Source organism: Amia ocellicauda, chromosome 20 (genome assembly GCF_036373705.1).
Source record: "Amia ocellicauda isolate fAmiCal2 chromosome 20, fAmiCal2.hap1, whole genome shotgun sequence".
NCBI classification, from domain to species: Eukaryota; Metazoa; Chordata; class Actinopteri; order Amiiformes; family Amiidae; genus Amia; species Amia ocellicauda.
The window spans coordinates 295,581-322,040 of record NC_089869.1 but is presented as its reverse complement, the minus strand read 5'-3'; the positions used below and the strand labels follow the sequence as shown (position 1 = coordinate 322,040).

Below are 26,460 nucleotides of genomic sequence, written 5' to 3'. Positions count from 1 at the left end.
ATGGCTATTATTGTAACAACCAGACATTTGTGTCTGTCTCTCTCTCTCACTAACTCAGTCATCTATTTATAATGATTGGTACTTCTTTCTACTTCGTCCCATCTGGACGTTCCTGATACCCGCGCCTTAGTAATCCCGAGGTCTAAGTCTGATTGGTACTTATTCATCGTTCAACCATTTGAAACCCTTGTCACCTGACCATTGGTCCGACAGTGGTAGAGATCTCACCTTCCACTAGGGAGGTTGTTGCTTGATTCGCGGCCAGTGGTTTTCCCCATTCTATGTAGAAGAGGATGGCTATTATTGTAACAACCAGACATTTGTGTCTGTCTCTCTCTCTCACTTACTCATCTATCTATAGAGATTGGTACCTCTTTCTACATCGTCCCATCCGGACGTTCCTGTTTCCCGTGCCTTAGTTATCCCGAGGTCTAAGTCTGATTGGTACTTATTCATCGTTCAACCATTTGAAACCCTTGTCACCTGACCATTGGTCCGACAGTGGTAGAGATCTCACCTTCCATTCGGGAGGTTGTTGCTTGATTCGCGGCCAATGGTTTTCCCCATTCTATGTAGAAAAGGATGGCTATTATTGTAACAACCAGACATTTGTGTCTGTCTCTCTCTCTCTTTCACTCACTCACTCATCTATCTATAATGATTGGTACTTCTTTCTACATCATCCCATCCGGACGTTCCTGTTTCCCGCGCCTTAGTAATCCCGAGGTCTTGGTCTGATTGGTACTTATTCCTCGTTCATCCACTTGATACCCTTGTCACCTGAGCATTGGTCCTACAGTGGTAGAGATCTCAGCTGCCACGCAGGAATTCATTGCTCGATTCGCGGCCAATGGTTTTCCCCGTTCTATATAGAACAGGATGGCAAATAATTGCAACAACCAGACATTTGTGTCTGTCTCTCTCTCTCACTCACTCATCTATCTAAAAAGATTGGTACCTCTTTCTACATCGTCCCATCCGGACGTTCCTGTTTCCCGTGCCTTAGTTATCCCGAGGTCTGGGTCTGATTGGTACTTTTTCCTCCTTCTGCATAGACGACGATGACTGCATCGTGCCATCCAGAGGTTCGTCTGTGCCTCATTGGCTCGTGTTGGCTGCATCATTCATGTTTTATGGGTTAAAGTTCTGATTGGTACTTATTCCTCCTTCAGCCGGTTCAAACACTTGTCACCTGAGCATTGGTCCTACAGTGGTAGAGATCTCACCTGCCACTCGGGAGGTGTCTGCTTGATTCGCGGCCAATGGTTTTCCCCGTTCTATATAGTAGAGGATGGCAAATAATTGCTACAACCAGACATTTGTGTCTGTCTCACTCACTCACCCATCTATCCAATTATCTTTAATGATTAGTACTTCTTTCCCATTCAACCACTTAAGATTTTCATAACCTGAGCATTGGTTGTTCAGTGGTAGAATTCTCGCCTGCCACGCGGGAGGCCTGGGTTCGATTCCCGGCCAATGCATTTTCCTCGTTCTGCAAAGAAGACAATGATTACATCGTCCCATACGGGCGTTACTGTAACCCTGACTTAGTAATCCCGAGATCTAAGTCTCATCGGTACTTATTCCTCATTCATCCACTTGAAACCCTTGTCACCTGAGCATTGGTCCGACAGTGGTAGAGATCTCACCTGCCACTCGGGAGGTTGTTGCTTCATTCGCGGCCAATGGTTTTCCCCATTCTATGTAGAAGAGGATGGCTATTATTGCAACAACCAGACATTTGTGTCTGTCTCTCTCTCTCACTCACTCATCTATCTATAAAGATTGGTACCTCTTTCTACATCATCCCATACATACGTTCCCGTTTCCCGCGCCTTAGTAATCCCGAGGTCTTGGTCTGATTGGTACTTATTCATCGTTCAACCATTTCAAACCCTTGTCACCTGACCATTGGTCCGACAGTAGTAGAGATCTCACCTGCCACTCGGGAGGTTGTTGCTTGATTCGCGGCCAATGGTTATCCTCGATCTATATAGAAGAGGATGGCTATTATTGTAACAACCAGACATTTGTGTCTGTCTCTCTCTCTCTTTCACTCACTCACTCATCTATCTATAATGATTGTTACTTATTCCTTGTTCAACTACTCGAAACCCTTGTCACCTGAGCATTGGTCCTACAGACGTAGAGACCTCACCTGCCACTCGGGAGACCTTTACTTGATTCGCGGCCAATGGTTTTCCTCGTTCTATATAGTAGAGGATGGCAAATAATTGCAACAACCAGACATTTGTGTCTGACTCACTCACTCATCTATCCTATTATCTATTATGATTAGTACTTCTTTCCCATTCAACCACTTAAAATTTTCAAAACCTGAGCATTGGTTGTTCAGTGGTAGAATTCTCGCCTGCCACGCGGGAGGCCCGGGTTCGATTCCCGGCCAATGCATTTTCCTCGTTCTGCAAAGAAGACAATGATTACATCGTCCCATACGGGCGTTACTATAACCCTGATTTAGTAATCCCGAGATCTAAGTCTCATCGGTACTTATTCCTCGTTCATCCACTTGAAACCCTTGTCACCTGAGCATTGGTCCGACAGTGGTAGAGATCTCACCTGCCACTCGGGAGGTTGTTGCTTCATTCGCGGCCAATGGTTTTCCCCATTCTATGTAGAAGAGGATGGCTATTATTGTAACAACCAGACATTTGTGTCTGTCTCTCTCTCTCTTTCACTCACTCACTCATCTATCTATAATGATTGGTACTTCTTTCTACATCATCCCATCCGGACGTTCCTGTTTCCCGCGCCTTAGTAATCCCGAGGTCTTGGTCTGATTGGTACCTGTTCATCGTTCAACCATTTCAAACCCTTGTCACCTGACCATTGGTCCGACAGTAGTAGAGATCTCACCTGCCACACGGGAGGTTGTTGCTTGATTCGCGGCCAATGGTTATCCTCGATCTATATAAAAGAGGATGGCTATTATTGTAACAACCAGACATTTGTGTCTGTCTCTCTCTCTCACTAACTCAGTCATCTATTTATAATGATTGGTACTTCTTTCTACTTCGTCCCATCTGGACGTTCCTGATACCCGCGCCTTAGTAATCCCGAGGTCTAAGTCTGATTGGTACTTATTCATCGTTCAACCATTTGAAACCCTTGTCACCTGACCATTGGTCCGACAGTGGTAGAGATCTCACCTTCCACTAGGGAGGTTGTTGCTTGATTCGCGGCCAATGGTTTTCCCCATTCTATGTAGAAGAGGATTGCTATTATTGTAACAACCAGACATTTGTGTCTGTCTCTCTCTCTCACTTACTCATCTATCTATAGAGATTGGTACCTCTTTCTACATCGTCCCATCCGGACGTTCCTGTTTCCCGTGCCTTAGTTATCCCGAGGTCTAAGTCTGATTGGTACTTATTCATCGTTCAACCATTTGAAACCCTTGTCACCTGACCATTGGTCCGACAGTGGTAGAGATCTCACCTTCCATTCGGGAGGTTGTTGCATGATTCGCGGCCAATGGTTTTCCCCATTCTATGTAGAAAAGGATGGCTATTATTGTAACAACCAGACATTTGTGTCTGTCTCTCTCTCTCTTTCACTCACTCACTCATCTATCTATAATGATTGGTACTTCTTTCTACATCATCCCATCCGGACGTTCCTGTTTCCCGCGCCTTAGTAATCCCGAGGTCTTGGTCTGATTGGTACTTATTCCTCGTTCATCCACTTGATACCCTTGTCACCTGAGCATTGGTCCTACAGTGGTAGAGATCTCAGCTGCCACGCAGGAATTCATTGCTCGATTCGCGGCCAATGGTTTTCCCCGTTCTATATAGAACAGGATGGCAAATAATTGCAACAACCAGACATTTGTGTCTGTCTCTCTCTCTCACTCACTCATCTATCTAAAAAGATTGGTACCTCTTTCTACATCGTCCCATCCGGACGTTCCTGTTTCCCGTGCCTTAGTTATCCCGAGGTCTGGGTCTGATTGGTACTTTTTCCTCCTTCTGCATAGACGACGATGACTGCATCGTGCCATCCAGAGGTTCATCTGTGCCTCATTGGCTCGTGTTGGCTGCATCATTCATGTTTTATGGGTTAAAGTTCTGATTGGTACTTATTCATCCTTCAGCCGGTTCAAACACTTGTCACCTGAGCATTGGTCCTACAGTGGTAGAGATCTCACCTGCCACTCGGGAGGTGTCTGCTTGATTCGCGGCCAATGGTTTTCCCCGTTCTATATAGTAGAGGATGGCAAATAATTGCTACAACCAGACATTTGTGTCTGTCTCACTCACTCACCCATCTATCCAATTATCTTTAATGATTAGTACTTCTTTCCCATTCAACCACTTAAGATTTTCATAACCTGAGCATTGGTTGTTCAGTGGTAGAATTCTCGCCTGCCACGCGGGAGGCCCGGGTTCGATTCCCGGCCAATGCATTTTCCTCGTTCTGCAAAGAAGACAATGATTACATCGTCCCATACGGGCGTTACTGTAACCCTAACTTAGTAATCCCGAGATCTAAGTCTCATCGGTACTTATTCCTCATTCATCCACTTGATACCCTTGTCACCTGAGCATTGGTCCGACAGTGGTAGAGATCTCACCTGCCACTCGGGAGGTTGTTGCTTCATTCGCGGCCAATGGTTTTCCCCATTCTATGTAGAAGAGGATGGCTATTATTGCAACAACAAGACATTTGTGTCTGTCTCTCTCTCTCACTCACTCATCTATCTATAAAGATTGGTACCTCTTTCTACATCATCCCATACATACGTTCCCGTTTCCCGCGCCTTAGTAATCCCGAGGTCTTGGTCTGATTGGTACTTATTCATCGTTCAACCATTTCAAACCCTTGTCACCTGACCATTGGTCCGACAGTAGTAGAGATCTCACCTGCCACTCGGGAGGTTGTTGCTTGATTCGCGGCCAATGGTTATCCTCGATCTATATAGAAGAGGATGGCTATTATTGTAACAACCAGACATTTGTGTCTGTCTCTCTCTCTCTTTCACTCACTCACTCATCTATCTATAATGATTGTTACTTATTCCTTGTTCAACTACTCGAAACCCTTGTCACCTGAGCATTGGTCCTACAGACGTAGAGACCTCACCTGCCACTCGGGAGGCCTTTACTTGATTCGCGGCCAATGGTTTTCCACGTTCTATATAGTAGAGGATGGCAAATAATTGCAACAACCAGACATTTGTGTCTGTCTCTCTCTCTCTCTCACTCACTCATCTATCTGTAAAGATTGGTACCTACTTCTACATCGTCCCATCCAGACGTTCCTGTTTCCCGTGCCCTAGTTATCCCGAGGTCTGGGTATGATTGGAACTTATTCCTCGTTCATCCACTTGAAACCCTTGTCACCTGAGCATTTGTGCTACAGTGGTAGATATCTCACCTTCCACTCGGGAGGTTGTTGCTTGATTCGCGGCCAATGGTTATCCCCGATCTATATAGAAGAGGATGGCTATTATTGTAACAACCACACATTTGTGTCTGTCTCTCTCTCTCACTCACTCATCTATCTATAAAGATTGGTACCTCTTTCTACATCGTCCCATCCGGACGTTCCTGTTTCCCGCGCCTTAGTAATCCCGAGGTCTTGGTCTGATTGGTACTTATTCCTCGTTCATCCACTTGATACCCTTGTCACCTGAGCATTGGTCCTACAGTGGTAGAGATCTCAGCTGCCACGCAGGAATTCATTGCTCGATTCGCGGCCAATGGTTTTCCCCGTTCTATATAGAACAGGATGGCAAATAATTGCAACCACCAGACATTTGTTTCTGTCTCTCTCTCTCACTCACTCATCTATCTAAAAAGATTGGTACCTCTTTCTACATCGTCCCATCCGGACGTTCCTGTTTCCCGTGCCTTAGTTATCCCGAGGTCTGGGTCTGATTGGTACTTTTTCCTCCTTCTGCATAGACGACGATGACTGCATCGTGCCATCCAGAGGTTCGTCTGAGCCTCATTGGCTCGTGTTGGCTGCATCATTCATGTTTTATGGGTTAAAGTTCTGATTGGTACTTATTCCTCCTTCAGCCGGTTCAAACACTTGTCACCTGAGCATTGGTCCTACAGTGGTAGAGATCTCACCTGCCACTCGGGAGGTGTCTGCTTGATTCGCGGCCAATGGTTTTCCCCGTTCTATATAGTAGAGGATGGCAAATAATTGCTACAACCAGACATTTGTGTCTGTCTCACTCACTCACTCATCTATCCAATTATCTTTAATGATTAGTACTTCTTTCCCATTCAACCACTTAAGATTTTCATAACCTGAGCATTGGTTGTTCAGAGGTAGAATTCTCGGCTGCTACGCGGGAGGCCTGGGTTCGATTCACGGCCAATGCATTTTCCTCGTTCTGCAAAGACGACAATGATTACATCGTCCCATACGGGCGTTACTGTAACCCGTGACTTAGTAATCCCGAGATCTAAGTCTCATCGGTACTTATTCCTCTTTCATCCACTTGAAACCCTTGTCACCTGAGCATTTGTGCTACAGTGGTAGAGATCTCACCATCCACTCGGGAGGTTGTTGCTTGATTCGAGGCCAATGGTTATCCTCGATCTATATAGAAGAGGATGGCTATTATTGTAACAACCAGACATTTGAGTCTGTCTCTCTCTCTCTTTCACTCACTCACTCATCTATCTATAATGATTGGTACTTCTTTCTACATCATCCCATCCGGACGTTCCTGTTTCCCGCGCCTTAGTAATCCCGAGGTCTTGGTCTGATTGGTACTTATTCATCGTTCAACCATTTCAAACCCTTGTCACCTGACCATTGGTCCGACAGTGGTAGAGATCTCACCTTCCACTCGGGAGGTTGTTGCTTGATTCGCGGCCAATGGTTTTCCCCATTCTATGTAGAAGAGGATGGCTATTATTGTAACAACCAGACATTTGTGTCTGTCTCTCTCTCTCACTCACTCATCTATCTATAAAGATTGGTACCTCTTTCTACATCGTCCCATCCGGACGTTCCTGTTTCCAGTGCCTTAGTTATCCCGAGGTCTGGGTATGATTGGAACTTATTCCTCTTTCATCCTCTTGAAACCCTTGTCACCTGAGCATTGGTCCGCCAGTGGTAGCGATCTCACCGGCCACTCGGGAGGTTGTTGCTTGATTCGCGGACAATGGTTATCCCCGATCTATATAGAAGAGGATGGCTATTATTGTAACAACCAGACATTTGTGTCTGTCTCTCTCTCTCACTAACTCAATCATCTATTTATAATGATTGGTACTTCTTTCTACTTCGTCCCATCTGGACGTTCCTGATACCCGCGCCTTAGTAATCCTGAGGTCTAAGTCTGATTGGTACTTATTCATCGTTCAACCATTTGAAACCCTTGTCACCTGACCATTGGTCCTACAGTGGTAGAGATCTCACCTTCCACTAGGGAGGTTGTTGCTTGATTCGCGGCCAATGGTTTTCCCCATTCTATGTAGAAGAGGATGGCTATTATTGTAACAACCAGACATTTGTGTCTGTCTCTCTCTCTCACTCACTCATCTATCTATAGAGATTGGTACCTCTTTCTACATCGTCCCATCCGGATGTTCCTGTTTCCCGCGCCTTAGTAATCCCGAGGTCTTGGTCTGATTGGTACTTATTCCTCGTTCATCCACTTGATACCCTTGTCACCTGAGCATTGGTCCTACAGTGGTAGAGATCTCAGCTGCCACGCAGGAATTCATTGCTCGATTCGCGGCCAATGGTTTTCCCCGTTCTATATAGAACAGGATGGCAAATAATTGCAACAACCAGACATTTGTGTCTGTCTCTCTCTCTCACTCACTCATCTATCTAAAAAGATTGGTACCTCTTTCTACATCGTCCCATCCGGACGTTCCTGTTTCCCGTGCCTTAGTTATCCCGAGGTCTGGGTCTGATTGGTACTTTTTCCTCCTTCTGCATAGACGACGATGACTGCATCGTGCCATCCAGAGGTTCGTCTGTGCCTCATTGGCTCGTGTTGGCTGCATCATTCATGTTTTATGGGTTAAAGTTCTGATTGGTACTTATTCCTCCTTCAGCCGGTTCAAACACTTGTCACCTGAGCATTGGTCCTACAGTGGTAGAGATCTCACCTGCCACTCGGGAGGTGTCTGCTTGATTGGCGGCCAATGGTTTTCCCCGTTCTATATAGTAGAGGATGGCAAATAATTGCAACAACCAGACATTTGTGTCTGTCTCACTCACTCACTCATCTATCCTATTATCTATAATGATTAGTACTTCTTTCCCATTCAACCACTTAAAATTTTCATAACCTGAGCATTGGTTGTTCAGTGGTAGAATTCTCGCCTGCCACGCGGGAGGCCCGGGTTCGATTCCCGGCTAGTGCATTTTCCTCGTTCTGCAAAGAAGACAATGATTACATCGTCCCATACGGGCGTTACTGTAACCCTGACTTAGTAATCCCGAGATCTAAGTCTCATCGCTACTTATTCCTCGTTCATCCACTTGAAACCCTTGTCAACTGAGCATTGTTCCGACAGTGGTAGAGATCTCACCTGCCACTCGGGAGGTTGTTGCTTCATTCACGGCCAATGGTTTTCCCCATTCTATGTAGAAGAGGATGGCTATTATTGTAACAACCAGACATTTGTGTCTGTCTCTCTCTCTCTTTCACTCACTCACTCATCAATCTATAATGATTGGTACTTCTTTCTACATCATCCCATCCGGACGTTCCTGTTTCCTGCGCCTTAGTAATCCCGAGGTCTTGGTCTGATTGGTACTTATTCATCGTTCAACCATTTCAAACCCTTGTCACCTGACCATTGGTCCGACAGTGGTAGAGATCTCACCTGCCACTCGGGAGGCCTTTGCTTGATTCGCGGCCAATGGTTTTCCCCGTTCTATATAGTAGAGGATGGCAAATAATTGCAACAACCAGACATTTGTGTCTGTCTCACTCACTCACTCATCTATCCAATTATCTATAATGATTAGTACTTCTTTCCCATTCAACCACTTAAGATTTTCATAACCTGAGCATTGGTTGTTCAGTGATAGAGTTCTCGCCTGCCACGCGGGAGGCCTGGGTTCGATTCCCGGCCAATGCATTTTCCTCGTTCTGCAAAGAAGACAATGATTACATCGTCCCATCCGGACGTTATTGTAACCAGTGACTTAGTAATCCCGAGATCTAAGTCTCATCGGTACTTATTCCTCGTTCATCCACTTGAAACCCTTGTCACCTGAGCATTGGTCAAACAGTGGTAGAGATCTCACCTGCCACTCGGGAGGCCTTTGCTTGATTCGCGCCAATGGTTTTCCCCGTTCTATATAGTAGAGGATGGCAAATAATTGCAACAACCACACATTTGTGTCTGTCTCACTCACTCACTCATCTATCCAATTATCTTTAATGATTGGTACTTCTTTCCCATTCAACCACTTAATATTTTCATAACCTGAGCATTGGTTGTTCAGTGGAAGAATTCTCGCCTGCCACGCGGGAGGCCCGGGTTCGATTCCCGGCCAATGCATTTTCCTCGTTCTGCAAAGAAGACAATGATTACATCGTCCCATCCGGACGTTACTGTAACCCGTGACTTAGTAATCCCCAGATCTAAGTCTCATCGGTACTTATTCCTCGTTCATCCACTTGAAACCCTTGTCACCTGAGCATTGGTCCGACAGTGGTAGAGATCTCACCTGCCACTCGGGAGGTTGTTGCTTGATTCGCGGCCAATGGTTTTCCCCATTCTATGTAGAAGAGGATGGCTATTATTGTAACAACCAGACATTTGTGTCTGTCTCTCTCTCTCTTTCACTCACTCACTCATCTATCTATAATGATTGGTACTTCTTTCTACATCATCCCATCCGGACGTTCCTGTTTCCCGCGCCTTAGTAATCCCGAGGTCTAAGTCTGATTGGTACCTGTTCATCGTTCAACCATTTGAAACCCTTGTCACCTGACCATTGGTCCGACAGTGGTAGAGATCTCACCTTCCACTAGGGAGGTTGTTGCTTGATTCGCGGCCAATGGTTTTCCCCATTCTATGTAGAAGAGGATGGCTATTATTGTAACAACCAGACATTTGTGTCTGTCTCTCTCTCTCACTTACTCATCTATCTATAGAGATTGGTACCTCTTTCTACATCGTCCCATCCGGACGTTCCTGTTTCCCGTGCCTTAGTTATCCCGAGGTCTAAGTCTGATTGGTACTTATTCATCGTTCAACCATTTGAAACCCTTGTCACCTGACCATTGGTCCGACAGTGGTAGAGATCTCACCTTCCATTCGGGAGGTTGTTGCTTGATTTGCGGCCAATGGTTTTCCCCATTCTATGTAGAAGAGGATGGCTATTATTGTAACAACCAGACATTTGTGTCTGTCTCTCTCTCTCTTTCACTCACTCACTCATCTATCTATAATGATTGGTACTTCTTTCTACATCATCCCATCCGGACGTTCCTGTTTCCCGCGCCTTAGTAATCCCGAGGTCTTGGTCTGATTGGTACTTATTCCTCGTTCATCCACTTGATACCCTTGTCACCTGAGCATTGGTCCTACAGTGGTAGAGATCTCAGCTGCCACGCAGGAATTCATTGCTCGATTCGCGGCCAATGGTTTTCCCCGTTCTATATAGAACAGGATGGCAAATAATTGCAACAACCAGACATTTGTGTCTGTCTCTCTCTCTCACTCACTCACTCACTCATCTATCTATAAAGATTGGTACTTCTTTCAACATCATCCCATCCGGACGTTCCTGTTTCCCGCGCCTTAGTAATCCCGAGGTCTTGGTCTGATTGGTACTTATTCCTCGTTCATCCACTTGATACCCTTGTCACCTGAGCATTGGTCCTACAGTGGTAGAGATCTCAGCTGCCACTCGGGAGGTGTCTGCTTGATTCGCGGCCAATGGTTTTCCCCGTTCTATATAGAAGAGGATGGCAAATAATTGCAACAACCAGACATTTGTGTCTGTCTCACTCACTCACTCATCTATCCAATTATCTATAATGATTAGTACTTCTTTCCCATTCAACCACTTAAGATTTTCATAACCTGAGCATTGGTTGTTCAGTGATAGAGTTCTCGCCTGCCACGCGGGAGGCCTGGGTTCGATTCCCGGCCAATGCATTTTCCTCGTTCTGCAAAGAAGACAATGATTACATCGTCCCATCCGGACGTTATTGTAACCAGTGACTTAGTAATCCCGAGATCTAAGTCTCATCGGTACTTATTCCTCGTTCATCCACTTGAAACCCTTGTCACCTGAGCATTGGTCAAACAGTGGTAGAGATCTCACCTGCCACTCGGGAGGCCTTTGCTTGATTCGCGCCAATGGTTTTCCCCGTTCTATATAGTAGAGGATGGCAAATAATTGCAACAACCACACATTTGTGTCTGTCTCACTCACTCACTCATCTATCCAATTATCTTTAATGATTGGTACTTCTTTCCCATTCAACCACTTAATATTTTCATAACCTGAGCATTGGTTGTTCAGTGGAAGAATTCTCGCCTGCCACGCGGGAGGCCCGGGTTCGATTCCCGGCCAATGCATTTTCCTCGTTCTGCAAAGAAGACAATGATTACATCGTCCCATCCGGACGTTACTGTAACCCGTGTCTTAGTAATCCCCAGATCTAAGTCTCATCGGTACTTATTCCTCGTTCATCCACTTGAAACCCTTGTCACCTGAGCATTGGTCCGACAGTGGTAGAGATCTCACCTGCCACTCGGGAGGTTGTTGCTTGATTCGCGGCCAATGGTTTTCCCCATTCTATGTAGAAGAGGATGGCTATTATTGTAACAACCAGACATTTGTGTCTGTCTCTCTCTCTCTTTCACTCACTCACTCATCTATCTATAATGATTGGTACTTCTTTCTACATCATCCCATCCGGACGTTCCTGTTTCCCGCGCCTTAGTAATCCCGAGGTCTTGGTCTGATTGGTACCTGTTCATCGTTCAACCATTTCAAACCCTTGTCACCTGACCATTGGTCCGACAGTAGTAGAGATCTCACCTGCCACACGGGAGGTTGTTGCTTGATTCGCGGCCAATGGTTATCCTCGATCTATATAGAAGAGGATGGCTATTATTGTAACAACCAGACATTTGTGTCTGTCTCTCTCTCTCACTAACTCAGTCATCTATTTATAATGATTGGTACTTCTTTCTACTTCGTCCCATCTGGACGTTCCTGTTACCCGCGCCTTAGTAATCCCGAGGTCTAAGTCTGATTGGTACTTATTCATCGTTCAACCATTTGAAACCCTTGTCACCTGACCATTGGTCCGACAGTGGTAGAGATCTCACCTTCCACTCGGGAGGTTGTTGCTTGATTCGCTGCCAATGGTTTTCCCCATTCTATGTAGAAGAGGATGGCTATTACTGTAACAACCAGACATTTGTGTCTGTCTCTCTCTCTCACTCACTCATCTATCTATAGAGATTGGTACCTCTTTCTACATCGTCCCATCCGGACGTTCCTGTTTCCCGTGCCTTAGTTATCCCGAGGTCTAAGTCTGATTGGTACTTATTCATCGTTCAACCATTTGAAACCCTTGTCACCTGACCATTGGTCCGACAGTGGTAGAGATCTCACCTTCCACTCGGGAGGTTGTTGCTTGATTCGCTGCCAATGGTTTTCCCCATTCTATGTAGAAGAGGATGGCTATTACTGTAACAACCAGACATTTGTGTCTGTCTCTCTCTCTCTTTCACTCACTCACTCATCTATCTATAAAGATTGGTACTTCTTTCAACATCATCCCATCCGGACGTTCCTGTTTCCCGCACCTTAGTAATCCCGAGGTCTTGGTCTGATTGGTACTTATTCCTCGTTCATCCACTTGATACCCTTGTCACCTGAGCATTGGTCCTACAGTGGTAGAGATCTCAGCTGCCACGCAGGAATTCATTGCTCGATTCGCGGCCAATGGTTTTCCCCGTTCTATATAGAACAGGATGGCAAATAATTGCAACAACCAGACATTTGTGTCTGTCTCTCTCTCTCACTCACTCATCTATCTAAAAAGATTGGTACCTCTTTCTACATCGTCCCATCCGGACGTTCCTGTTTCCCGTGCCTTAGTTATCCCGAGGTCTGGGTCTGATTGGTACTTTTTCCTCCTTCTGCATAGACGACGATGACTGCATCGTGCCATCCAGAGGTTCGTCTGTGCCTCATTGGCTCGTGTTGGCTGCATCATTCATGTTTTATGGGTTAAAGTTCTGATTGGTACTTATTCCTCCTTCAGCCGGTTCAAACACTTGTCACCTGAGCATTGGTCCTACAGTGGTAGAGATCTCACCTGCCACTCGGGAGGTGTCTGCTTGATTCGCGGCCAATGGTTTTCCCCGTTCTATATAGTAGAAGATGGCAAATAATTGCTACAACCAGACATTTGTGTCTGTCTCACTCACTCACTCATCTATCCAATTATCTTTAATGATTAGTACTTCTTTCCCATTCAACCACTTAAGATTTTCATAACCTGAGCGTTGGTTGTTCAGTGGTAGAATTCTCGGCTGCCACGCGGGCGGCCTGGGTTCGATTCCCGGCCAATGCATTTTCCTCGTTCTGCAAAGACGACAATGATTACATCGTCCCATCCGGACGTTACTGTAACCCGTGACTTAGTAATCCCGAGGTCATGGTCTGATTGGTACTTATTCATCGTTCAACCATTTCAAACCCTTGTCACCTGACCATTGGTCCAACAGTGGTAGAGATCTCTCCTTCCACTCGGGAGGTTGTTGCTTGAATCGCGGCCAATGGTTTTCCCCATTCTATGTAGAAGAGGATGGCTATTATTGTAACAACCAGACATTTGTGTCTGTCTCTCTCTCTCTCTCACTCACTCATCTATCTGTAAAGATTGGTACCTCCTTCTACATCGTCCCATCCAGACGTTCCTGTTTCCCGTGCCCTAGTTATCCCGAGGTCTGGGTATGATTGGAACTTATTCCTCGTTCATCCACTTGAAACCCTTGTCACCTGAGCATTTGTGCTACAGTGGTAGATATCTCACCTTCCACTCGGGAGGTTGTTGCTTGATTCGCGGCCAATGGTTATCCCCGATCTATATAGAAGAGGATGGCTATTATTGTAACAACCACACATTTGTGTCTGTCTCTCTCTGTCACTCACTCATCTATCTATAAAGATTGGTACCTCTTTCTACATCGTCCCATCCGGACGTTCCTGTTACCCGCGCCTTAGTAATCCCGAGGTCTTGGTCTGATTGGTAATTATTCCTCGTTCATCCACTTGATACCCTTGTCACCTGAGCATTGGTCCTACAGTGGTAGAGATCTCAGCTGCCACGCAGGAATTCATTGCTCGATTCGCGGCCAATGGTTTTCCCCGTTCTATATAGAACAGGATGGCAAATAATTGCAACCACCAGACATTTGTTTCTGTCTCTCTCTCTCACTCACTCATCTATCTAAAAAGATTGGTACCTCTTTCTACATCGTCCCATCCGGACGTTCCTGTTTCCCGTGCCTTAGTTATCCCGAGGTCTGGGTCTGATTGGTACTTTTTCCTCCTTCTGCATAGATGACGATGACTGCATCGTGCCATCCAGAGGTTCGTCTGTGCCTCATTGGCTCGTGTTGGCTGCATCATTCATGTTTTATGGGTTAAAGTTCTGATTGGTACTTATTCCTCCTTCAGCCGGTTCAAACACTTGTCACCTGAGCATTGGTCCTACAGTGGTAGAGATCTCACCTGCCACTCGGGAGGTGTCTGCTTGATTCGCGGCCAATGGTTTTCCCCGTTCTATATAGTAGAGGATGGCAAATAATTGCTACAACCAGACATTTGTGTCTGTCTCACTCACTCACTCATCTATCCAATTATCTTTAATGATTAGTACTTCTTTCCCATTCAACCACTTAAGATTTTCATAACCTGAGCATTGGTTGTTCAGTGGTAGAATTCTCGGCTGCTACGCGGGAGGCCTGGGTTCGATTCCCGGCCAATGCATTTTCCTCGTTCTGCAAAGACGACAATGATTACATCGTCCCATCCGGACGTTACTGTAACCCGTGACTTAGTAATCCCGAGATCTAAGTCTCATCGGTACTTATTCCTCTTTCATCCACTTGAAACCCTTGTCACCTGAGCATTTGTGCTACAGTGGTAGAGATCTCACCATCCACTCGGGAGGTTGTTGCTTGATTCGAGGCCAATGGTTATCCTCGATCTATATAGAAGAGGATGGCTATTATTGTAACAACCAGACATTTGTGTCTGTCTCTCTCTCTCTTTCACTCACTCACTCATCTATCTATAATGATTGGTACTTCTTTCTACATCATCCCATCCGGACGTTCCTGTTTCCCGCGCCTTAGTAATCCCGAGGTCTTGGTCTGATTGGTAGTTATTCATCGTTCAACCATTTCAAACCCTTGTCACCTGACCATTGGTCCGACAGTGGTAGAGATCTCACCTTCCACTCAGGAGGTTGTTGCTTGATTCGCGGCCAATGGTTTTCCCCATTCTATGTAGAAGAGGATGGCTATTATTGTAACAACCAGACATTTGTGTCTGTCTCTCTCTCTCACTCACTCATCTATCTATAAAGATTGGTACCTCTTTCTACATCGTCCCATCCGGACGTTCCTGTTTCCAGTGCCTTAGTTATCCCGAGGTCTGGGTATGATTGGAACTTATTCCTCTTTCATCCTCTTGAAACCCTTGTCACCTGAGCATTGGTCCGCCAGTGGTAGCGATCTCACCGGCCACTCGGGAGCTTGTTGCTTGATTCGCGGACAATGGTTATCCCCGATCTATATAGAAGAGGATGGCTATTATTGTAACAACCAGACATTTGTGTCTGTCTCTCTCTCTCACTAACTCAGTCATCTATTTATAATGATTGGTACTTCTTTCTACTTCGTCCCATCTGGACGTTCCTGATACCCGCGCCTTAGTAATCCTGAGGTCTAAGTCTGATTGGTACTTATTCATCGTTCAACCATTTGAAACCCTTGTCACCTGACCATTGGTCCGACAGTGGTAGAGATCTCACCTTCCACTAGGGAGGTTGTTGCTTGATTCGCGGCCAATGGTTTTCCCCATTCTATGTAGAAGAGGATGGCTATTATTGTAACAACCAGACATTTGTGTCTGTCTCTCTCTCTCACTCACTCATCTATCTATAGAGATTGGTACCTCTTTCTACATCGTCCCATCCAGACGTTCCTGTTTCCCGTGCCTTAGTTATCCCGAGGTCTAAGTCTGATTGGTACTTATTCATCGTTCAACCATTTGAAACCCTTGTCACCTGACCATTGGTCCGACAGTGGTAGAGATCTCACCTTCCACTCGGGAGGATGTTGCTTGATTCGCTGCCAATGGTTTTCCCCATTCTATGTAGAAGAGGATGGCTATTACTGTATCAACCAGACATTTGTGTCTGTCTCTCTCTCTCTTTCACTCACTCACTCATCTATCTATAAAGATTGGTACTTCTTTCAACATCATCCCATCCGGACGTTCCTGTTTCCCGCGCCTTAGTAATCCCGAGGTCTTGGTCTGATTGGTACTTATTACTCGTTCATCCACTTGATACCCTTGTCACCTGAGCATTGGTCCTACAGTGGTAGAGATCTCAGCTGCCACGCAGGAATTCATTGCTCGATTCGCGGCCAATGGTTTTCCCCGTTCTATATAGAACAGGATGGCAAATAATTGCAACAACCAGACATTTGTGTCTGTCTCTCTCTCTCACTCACTCATCTATCTAAAAAGATTGGTACCTCTTTCTACATCGTCCCATCCGGACGTTCCTGTTTCCCGTGCCTTAGTTATCCCGAGGTCTGGGTCTGATTGGTACTTTTTCCTCCTTCTGCATAGACGACGATGACTGCATCGTGCCATCCAGAGGTTCGTCTGTGCCTCATTGGCTCGTGTTGGCTGCATCATTCATGTTTTATGGTTTAAAGTTCTGATTGGTACTTATTCCTCCTTCAGCCGGTTCAAACACTTGTCACCTGAGCATTGGTCCTACAGTGGTAGAGATCTCACCTGCCACTCGGGAGGTGTCTGCTTGATTCGCGGCCAATGGTTTTCCCCGTTCTATATAGTAGAGGATGGCAAATAATTGCAACAACCAGACATTTGTGTCTGTCTCACTCACTCACTCATCTATCCTATTATCTATAATGATTAGTACTTCTTTCCCATTCAACCACTTAAAATTTTCATAACCTGAGCATTGGTTGTTCAGTGGTAGAATTCTCGCCTGCCACGCGGGAGGCCCGGGTTCGATTCCCGGCTAATGCATTTTCCTCGTTCTGCAAAGAAGACAATGATTACATCGTCCCATACGGGCGTTACTGTAACCCTGACTTAGTAATCCCGAGATCTAAGTCTCATCGGTACTTATTCCTCGTTCATCCACTTGAAACCCTTGTCAACTGAGCATTGTTCCGACAGTGGTAGAGATCTCACCTGCCACTCGGGAGGTTGTTGCTTCATTCGCGGCCAATGGTTTTCCCCATTCTATGTAGAAGAGGATGGCTATTATTGTAACAACCAGACATTTGTGTCTGTCTCTCTCTCTCTTTCACTCACTCACTCATCAATCTATAATGATTGGTACTTCTTTCTACATCATCCCATCCGGACGTTACTGTAACCTGTGACTTAGTAATCCCGAGATCTAAGTCTCATCGTTACTTATTCCTCTTTCATCCACTTGAAACCCTTGTCACCTGAGCATTTGTGCTACAGTGGTAGATATCTCACCTTCCACTCGGGAGGTTGTTGCTTGATTCGCGGCCAATGGTTTTCCCCATTCTATGTAGAAGAGGATGGCTATTATTGTAACAACCAGACATTTGTGTCTGTCTCTCTCTCTCACTCACTCATCTATCTATAAAGATTGGTACCTCTTTCTACATCGTCCCATCCGGACGTTCCTGTTTCCAGTGCCTTAGTTATCCCGAGGTCTGGGTATGATTGGAACTTATTCCTCTGTCATCCACTTGAAACCCTTGTCACCTGAGCATTGGTCCGCCAGTGGTAGCGTTCTCACCGGCCACTCGGGAGGTTGTTGCTTGATTCGCGGACAATGGTTATCCCCGATCTATATAGAAGAGGATGGCTATTATTGTAACAACCAGACATTTGTGTCTGTCTCTCTCTCTCACTAACTCAGTCATCTATTTATAATGATTGGTACTTCTTTCTACTTCGTCCCATCTGGACGTTCCTGATACCCGCGCCTTAGTAATCCTGAGGTCTGGGTCTGATTGGTACTTTTTCCTCCTTCTGCATAGACGACGATGACTGCATCGTGCCATCCAGAGGTTCGTCTGTGCCTCATTGGCTCGTGTTGGCTGCATCATTCATGTTTTATGGGTTAAAGTTCTGATTGGTACTTATTCCTCCTTCAGCCGGTTCAAACACTTATCACCTGAGAATTGGTGCTACAGTGGTAGAGATCTCACCTGCCACTCGGGAGGTGTCTGCTTGATTCGCGGCCAATTTTTTTCTCCGTTCTATATAGAAGAGGTTAGCTATTATTGTAACAACCAGACAATTGTCTCTCTCTCTCTGTCACTCACTCACTCATCTATCTATAATGATTGTTACTTATTCCTTGTTCAACTACTCGAAACCCTTGTCACCTGAGCATTGGTCCTACAGACGTAGAGACCTCACCTGCCACTCGGGAGGCCTTTGCTTGATTCGCGGCCAATGGATTTCCTCGTTCTATATAGTAGAGGATGGCAAATCATTGCAACAACCAGACATTTGTGTCTGTCTCTCTCTCTCTCTCACTTACTCTGTCATCTATTTATAATGATTGGTACTTCTTTCTACTTCGTCCCATCTGGACGTTCCTGATACCCGCGCCTTTGTAATCCTGAGGTCTGGGTCTGATTGGTACTTTTTTCTCCTTCTGCATAGACGATGATGACTGCATCGTGCCATCCAGAGGTTCGTCTGTGCCTCATTGGCTCGTGTTGGCTGCATCATTCATGTTTTATGGGTTAAAGTTCTGATTGGTACTTATTCCTCCTTCACCCGGTTCAAACACCTATCACCTGAGAATTGGTCCTACAGTGGTAGAGATCTCACCTGCCACTCGGAGGTGTCTGCTTGATTCGTGGCCAATTTTTTTCTCCGTTCTATATAGAAGAGGATGGGAATTATTGTAACAACCAGACATTTGTGTCTGTCTCTCTCTCTCTCTTTCACTCACTCACTCATCTATCTATAATGATTGGTACTTCTTTCTACATCATCCCATCCGGACGTTACTGTAACCTGTGACTTAGTAGTCCCGAGATCTAAGTCTCATCGTTACTTATTCCTCGTTCATCCACTTGAAACCCTTGTCACCTGAGCATTTGTGCTACAGTGGTAGATATCTCACCTTCCACTCGGGAGGTTGTTGCTTGATTCGCGGCCAATGGTTTTCCCCATTCTATGTAGAAGAGGATGGCTATTATTGTAATAACCAGACATTTGTGTCTGTCTCTCTCTCTCACTCACTCATCTATCTATAAAGATTGGTACCTCTTTCTACATTGTCCCATCCGGACGTTCCTGTTTCCAGTGCCTTAGTTATCCCGAGGTCTGGGTATGATTGGAACTTATTCCTCTTTCATCCACTTGAAACCCTTGTCACCTGAGCATTGGTCCGCCAGTGGTAGCGATCTCACCGGCCACTCGGGAGGTTGTTGCTTGATTCGCGGACAATGGTTATCCCCGATCTATATAGAAGAGGATGGCTATTATTGTAACAACCAGACATTTGTGTCTGTCTCTCTCTCTCACTAACTCAGTCATCTATTTATAATGATTGGTACTTCTTTCTACTTCGTCCCATCTGGACGTTCCTGATACCCGCGCCTTAGAAATCCTGAGGTCTAAGTCTGATTGGTACTTATTCATCGTTCAACCATTTCAAACCCTTGTCACCTGACCATTGGTCCGACAGTATTAGAGATCTCACCTGCCACTCGGGAGGTTGTTGCTTGATTCGCGGCCAATGGTTATCCTCGATCTATATAGAAGAAGATGGCTATTATTGTAACAACCAGACATTTGTGTCTGTCTCTCTCTCTCACTAACTCAGTCATCTATTTATAATGATTGGTACTTCTTTCTACTTCGTCCCATCTGGACGTTCCTGATACCTGCGCCTTAGTAATCCTGAGGTCTGGGTCTGATTGGTACGTTTTCCTCCTTCTGCATAGACGACGATGACTGCATCGTGCCATCCAGAGGTTCGTCTGTGCCTCATTGGCTCGTGTTGGCTGCATCATTCATGTTTTATGGGTTAAAGTTCTGATTGGTACTTATTCCTCCTTCAGCCGGTTCAAACACTTATCACCTGAGAATTGGTCCTACAGTGGTAGAGATCTCACCTGCCACTCGGGTGGTGTCTGCTTGATTCGCGGCCAATATTTTTCTCCGTTCTATATAGAAGAGGTTAGCTATTATTGTAACAACCAGACAATTGTCTCTCTCTCTCTGTCACTCACTCACTCATCTATCTATAATGATTGTTACTTATTCCTTGTTCAACTACTCGAAACCCTTGTCACCTGAGCATTGGTCCTACAGACGTAGAGACCTCACCTGCCACTCGGGAGGCCTTTGCTTGATTCGCGGCCAATGGTTTTCCTCGTTCTATATAGTAGAGGATGGCAAATCATTGCAACAACCAGATATTTGTGTCTGTCTCTCTCTCTCTCTCACTTACTCTGTCATCTATTTATAATGATTGGTACTTCTTTCTACTTCGTCCCATCTGGACGTTCCTGATACCCGCGCCTTTGTAATCCTGAGGTCTGGGTCTGATTGGTACTTTTTCCTCCTTCTGCATAGACGATGATGACTGCATCGTGCCATCCAGAGGTTCGTCTGTGCCTCATTGGCTCGTGTTGGCTGCATCATTCATGTTTTATGGGTTAAAGTTCTGATTGGTACTTATTCCTCCTTCAGCCGGTTCAAACACCTATCACCTGAGAATTGGTCCTACAGTGGTAGAGATCTCACCTGCCACTCGGAGGTGTCTGCTTGATTCGTGGCCAATTTTTTTCTCCGTTCTATATAGAAGAGGATGGGAATTATTGTAACAACCAGACATTTGTGTCTGTCTCTCTCTCTCTCTTTCACTCACTAACTCATCTATCTATAATGATTGGTACTTCTTTCTACATCATCCCATCCGGACGTTACTGTAACCTGTGACTTAGTAATCCCGAGATCTAAGTCTCATCGTTACTTATTCCTCGTTCATCCACTTGAAACCCTTGTCACCTGAGCATTTGTGCTACAGTGGTAGATATCTCACCTTCCACTCGGGAGGTTGTTGCTTGATTCGCGGCCAATGGTTTTCCCCATTCTATGTAGAAGAGGATGGCTATTATTGTAATAACCAGACATTTGTGTCTGTCTCTCTCTCTCACTCACTCATCTATCTATAAAGATTGGTACCTCTTTCTACATTGTCCCATCCGGACGTTCCTGTTTCCAGTGCCATAGTTATCCCGAGGTCTGGGTATGATTGGAACTTATTCCTCTTTCATCCACTTGAAACCCTTGTCACCTGAGCATTGGTCCGCCAGTGGTAGCGATCTCACCGGCCACTCGGGAGGTTGTTGCTTGATTCGCGGACAATGGTTATCCCCGATCTATATAGAAGAGGATGGCTATTATTGTAACAACCAGACATTTGTGTCTGTCTCTCTCTCTCACTAACTCAGTCATCTATTTATAATGATTGGTACTTCTTTCTACTTCGTCCCATCTGGACGTTCCTGATACCCGCGCCTTAGTAATCCTGAGGTCTAAGTCTGATTGGTACTTATTCATCGTTCAACCATTTGAAACTCTTGTCACCTGACCATTGGTCCGACAGTGGTAGAGATCTCACCTTCCACTAGGGAGGTTGTTGCTTGATTCGCGGCCAATGGTTTTCCCCATTCTATGTAGAAGAGGATGGCTATTATTGTAACAACCAGACATTTGTGTCTGTCTCTCTCTCTCACTCACTCATCTATCTATAGAGATTGGTACCTCTTTCTACATCGTCCCATCCGGACGTTCCTGTTTCCCGTGCCTTAGTTATCCCGAGGTCTAAGTCTGATTGGTTCTTATTCATCGTTCAACCATTTGAAACCCTTGTCACCTGACCATTGGTCCGACAGTGGTAGAGATCTCACCTTCCACTCGGGAGGTTGTTGCTTGATTCGCTGCCAATGGTTTTCCCCATTCTATGTAGAAGAGGATGGCTATTACTGTAACAACCAGACATTTGTGTCTGTCTCTCTCTCTCTTTCACTCACTCACTCATCTATCTATAATGATTGGTACTTCTTTCTACATCATCCCATCCGGACGTTCCTGTTTCCCGCGCCTTAGTAATCCCGAGGTCTTGGTCTGATTGGTACTTATTCCTCGTTCATCCACTTGATACCCTTGTCACCTGAGCATTGGTCCTACAGTGGTAGTGATCTCAGCTGCCACGCAGGAATTCATTGCTCGATTCGCGGCCAATGGTTTTCCCCGTTCTATATAGAACAGGATGGCAAATAATTGCAACAACCAGACATTTGTGTCTGTCTCTCTCTCTCACTCACTCATCTATCTATAAAGATTGGTACCTCTTTCTACATCGTCCCATCCGGACGTTCCTGTTTCCCGTGCCTTAGTTATCCCGAGGTCTGGGTCTGATTGGTACTTTTTCCTCCTTCTGCATAGACGACGATGACTGCATCGTGCCATCCAGAGGTTCGTCTGTGCCTCATTGGCTCGTGTTGGCTGCATCATTCATGTTTTATGGGTTAAAGTTCTGATTGGTACTTATTCCTCCTTCAGCCGGTTCAAACACTTGTCACCTGAGCATTGGTCCTACATTGGTAGAGATCTCACCTGCCACTCGGGAGGTGTCTGCTTGATTCGCGGCCAATGGTTTTCCCCGTTCTATATAGTAGAGGATGGCAAATAATTGCAACAACCAGACATTTGTGTCTGTCTCACTCACTCACTCATCTATCCAATTATCTTTAAAGATTAGTACTTCTTTCCCATTCAACCACTTAAGATTTTCATAACCTTAGCATTGGTTGTTCAGTGGTAGAATTCTCGCCTGCCACGCGGGAGGCCCGGGTTCGATTCCCGGCCAATGCATTTTCCTCGTTCTGCAAAGAAGACAATGATTACATCGTCCCATACGGGCGTTACTGTAACCCTGACTTAGTAATCCCGAGATCTAAGTCTCATCGGTACTTATTCCTCGTTCATCCACTTGAAACCCTTGTCACCTGAGCATTGGTCCGACAGTGGTAGAGATCTCACCTGCCACACGGGAGGTTGTTGCTTCATTCGCGGCCAATGGTTTTCCCCATTCTATGTAGAAGAGGATGGCTATTATTGTAACAACCAGACATTTGTGTCTGTCTCTCTCTCTCTTTCACTCACTCACTCATCAATCTATAATGATTGGTACTTCTTTCTACATCATCCCATCCGAACGTTCCTGTTTCCTGCGCCTTAGTAATCCCGAGGTCATGGTCTGATTGGTACTTATTCATCGTTCAACCATTTCAAACCCTTGTCCCCTGACCATTGGTCCAACAGTGGTAGAGATCTCACCTTCCACTCGGGAGGTTGTTGCTTGATTCGCGGCCAATGGTTTTCCCCATTCTATGTAGAAGAGGATGGCTATTATTGTAACAACCAGACATTTGTGTCTGTCTCTCTCTCTCTCTCACTCACTCATCTATCTGTAAAGATTGGTACCTCTTTCTACATCGTCCCATCCAGACGTTCCTGTTTCCCGTGCCCTAGTTATCCCGAGGTCTGGGTATGATTGGAACTTATTCCTCGTTCATCCACTTGAAACCCTTGTCACCTGAGCATTTGTGCTACAGTGGTAGATATCTCACCTTCCACTCGGGAGGTTGTTGCTTGATTCGCGGCCAATGGTTATCCCCGATCTATATAGAAGAGGATGGCTATTATTGTAACAACCACACATTTGTGTCTGTCTCTCTCTCTCACTCACTCATCTATCTATAAAGATTGGTACCTCTTTCTACATCGTCCCATCCGGACGTTCCTGTTTCCCGCGCCTTAGTAATCCCGAGGTCTTGGTCTGATTGGTACTTATTCCTCGTTCATCCACTTGATACCCTTGTCACCTGAGCATTGGTCCTACAGTGGTAGAGATCTCAGCTGCCACGCAGGAATTCATTGCTCGATTCGCGGCCAATGGTTTTCCCCGTTCTATATAGAACAGGATGGCAAATAATTGCAACAACCAGACATTTGTGTCTGTCTCTCTCTCTCACTCACTCATCTATCTATAAAGATTGGTACCTCTTTCTACATCGTCCCATCCGGACGTTCCTGTTTCCCGTGCCTTAGTTATCCCGAGGTCTGGTTCTGATTGGTACTTTTTCCTCCTTCTGCATAGACGATGATGACTGCATCGTGCCATCCAGAGGTTCGTCTGTGCCTCATTGGCTCGTGTTGGCTGCATCATTCATGTTTTATGGGTTAAAGTTCTGATTGGTACTTATTCCTCCTTCAGCCGGTTCAAACATTTGTCACCTGAGCATTGGTCCTACATTGGTAGAGATCTCACCTGCCACTCGGGAGGTGTCTGCTTGATTCGCGGCCAATGGTTTTCCCCGTTCTATATAGTAGAGGATGGCAAATAATTGCAACAACCAGACATTTGTGTCTGTCTCTCTCTCTCACTCACTCATCTATCTATAAAGATTGGTACCTCTTTCTACATCGTCCCATCCGGACGTTCCTGTTTCCCGTGCCTTAGTTATCCCGAGGTCTGGGTCTGATTGGTACTTTTTCCTCCTTCTGCATAGACGACGATGACTGCATCGTGCCATCCAGAGGTTCGTCTGTGCCTCATTGGCTCGTGTTGGCTGCATCATTCATGTTTTATGGGTTAAAGTTCTGATTGGTACTTATTCCTCCTTCAGCCGGTTCAAACACTTGTCACCTGAGCATTGGTCCTACATTGGTAGAGATCTCACCTGCCACTCGGGAGGTGTCTGCTTGATTCGCGGCCAATGGTTTTCCCCGTTCTATATAGTAGAGGATGGCAAATAATTGCAACAACCAGACATTTGTGTCTGTCTCACTCACTCACTCATCTATCCAATTATCTTTAAAGATTAGTACTTCTTTCCCATTCAACCACTTAAGATTTTCATAACCTTAGCATTGGTTGTTCAGTGGTAGAATTCTCGCCTGCCACGCGGGAGGCCCGGGTTCGATTCCCGGCCAATGCATTTTCCTCGTTCTGCAAAGAAGACAATGATTACATCGTCTCATACGGGCGTTACTGTAACCCTGACTTAGTAATCCCGAGATCTAAGTCTCATCGGTACTTATTCCTCGTTCATCCACTTGAAACCCTTGTCACCTGAGCATTGGTCCGACAGTGGTAGAGATCTCACCTGCCACACGGGAGGTGGTTGCTTCATTCGCGGCCAATGGTTTTCCCCATTCTATGTAGAAGAGGATGGCTATTATTGTAACAACCAGACATTTGTGTCTGTCTCTCTCTCTCTTTCACTCACTCACTCATCAATCTATAATGATTGGTACTTCTTTCTACATCATCCCATCCGGACGTTCCTGTTTCCTGCGCCTTAGTAATCCCGAGGTCATGGTCTGATTGGTACTTATTCATCGTTCAACCATTTCAAACCCTTGTCCCCTGACCATTGGTCCAACAGTGGTAGAGATCTCACCTTCCACTCGGGAGGTTGTTGCTTGATTCGCGGCCAATGGTTTTCCCCATTCTATGTAGAAGAGGATGGCTATTATTGTAACAACCAGACATTTGTGTCTGTCTCTCTCTCTCACTCACTCATCTATCTGTAAAGATTGGTACCTCTTTCTACATCGTCCCATCCAGACGTTCCTGTTTCCCGTGCCCTAGTTATCCCGAGGTCTGGGTATGATTGGAACTTATTCCTCGTTCATCCACTTGAAACCCTTGTCACCTGAGCATTTGTGCTACAGTGGTAGATATCTCACCTTCCACTCGGGAGGTTGTTGCTTGATTCGCGGCCAATGGTTATCCCCGATCTATATAGAAGAGGATGGCTATTATTGTAACAACCACACATTTGTGTCTGTCTCTCTCTCTCACTCACTCATCTATCTATAAAGATTGGTACCTCTTTCTACATCATCCCATCCGGACGTTACTGTAACCTGTGACTTAGTAATCCCGAGATCTAAGTCTCATCGTTACTTATTCCTCTTTCATCCACTTGAAACCCTTGTCACCTGAGCATTTGTGCTACAGTGGTAGATATCTCACCTTCCACTCGGGAGGTTGTTCCTTGATTCGCGGCCAATGGTTTTCCCCATTCTATGTAGAAGAGGATGGCTATTATTGTAACAACCAGACATTTGTGTCTGTCTCTCTCTCTCACTCACTCATCTATCTAT

General features: G+C 45.6%; 13 non-coding genes across 13 annotated transcripts; all 13 read left to right on the top strand.

Moving 5' to 3' along the window:
* Positions 1-1,413: 1,413 nt before the first annotated feature.
* Positions 1,414-1,484, top strand: trnag-gcc (transfer RNA glycine (anticodon GCC)). Its single transcript has one exon. It is a non-coding gene; the product is annotated as a tRNA-Gly (tRNA).
* Positions 1,485-2,344: 860 nt separating this feature from the next.
* Positions 2,345-2,415, top strand: trnag-gcc (transfer RNA glycine (anticodon GCC)). The gene has a single exon. It is a non-coding gene; the product is annotated as a tRNA-Gly (tRNA).
* Positions 2,416-4,358: 1,943 nt separating this feature from the next.
* trnag-gcc (transfer RNA glycine (anticodon GCC)) lies at positions 4,359-4,429 on the top strand. The gene has a single exon. It is a non-coding gene; the product is annotated as a tRNA-Gly (tRNA).
* A 3,866-nt stretch (positions 4,430-8,295) lies between these two features.
* Positions 8,296-8,366, top strand: trnag-gcc (transfer RNA glycine (anticodon GCC)). Its single transcript has one exon. It is a non-coding gene; the product is annotated as a tRNA-Gly (tRNA).
* Positions 8,367-9,018: 652 nt separating this feature from the next.
* Positions 9,019-9,089, top strand: trnag-gcc (transfer RNA glycine (anticodon GCC)). The gene has a single exon. It is a non-coding gene; the product is annotated as a tRNA-Gly (tRNA).
* Positions 9,090-9,444: 355 nt separating this feature from the next.
* Positions 9,445-9,515, top strand: trnag-gcc (transfer RNA glycine (anticodon GCC)). The gene has a single exon. It is a non-coding gene; the product is annotated as a tRNA-Gly (tRNA).
* Positions 9,516-11,052: 1,537 nt separating this feature from the next.
* trnag-gcc (transfer RNA glycine (anticodon GCC)) lies at positions 11,053-11,123 on the top strand. Its single transcript has one exon. It is a non-coding gene; the product is annotated as a tRNA-Gly (tRNA).
* A 355-nt stretch (positions 11,124-11,478) lies between these two features.
* On the top strand, positions 11,479-11,549 carry trnag-gcc (transfer RNA glycine (anticodon GCC)). Its single transcript has one exon. It is a non-coding gene; the product is annotated as a tRNA-Gly (tRNA).
* A 1,944-nt stretch (positions 11,550-13,493) lies between these two features.
* Positions 13,494-13,564, top strand: trnag-gcc (transfer RNA glycine (anticodon GCC)). The gene has a single exon. It is a non-coding gene; the product is annotated as a tRNA-Gly (tRNA).
* A 1,350-nt stretch (positions 13,565-14,914) lies between these two features.
* Positions 14,915-14,985, top strand: trnas-gcu (transfer RNA serine (anticodon GCU)). The gene has a single exon. It is a non-coding gene; the product is annotated as a tRNA-Ser (tRNA).
* Positions 14,986-17,218: 2,233 nt separating this feature from the next.
* On the top strand, positions 17,219-17,289 carry trnag-gcc (transfer RNA glycine (anticodon GCC)). Its single transcript has one exon. It is a non-coding gene; the product is annotated as a tRNA-Gly (tRNA).
* Positions 17,290-23,086: 5,797 nt separating this feature from the next.
* On the top strand, positions 23,087-23,157 carry trnag-gcc (transfer RNA glycine (anticodon GCC)). Its single transcript has one exon. It is a non-coding gene; the product is annotated as a tRNA-Gly (tRNA).
* Positions 23,158-25,215: 2,058 nt separating this feature from the next.
* On the top strand, positions 25,216-25,286 carry trnag-gcc (transfer RNA glycine (anticodon GCC)). The gene has a single exon. It is a non-coding gene; the product is annotated as a tRNA-Gly (tRNA).
* Positions 25,287-26,460: the final 1,174 nt, after the last annotated feature.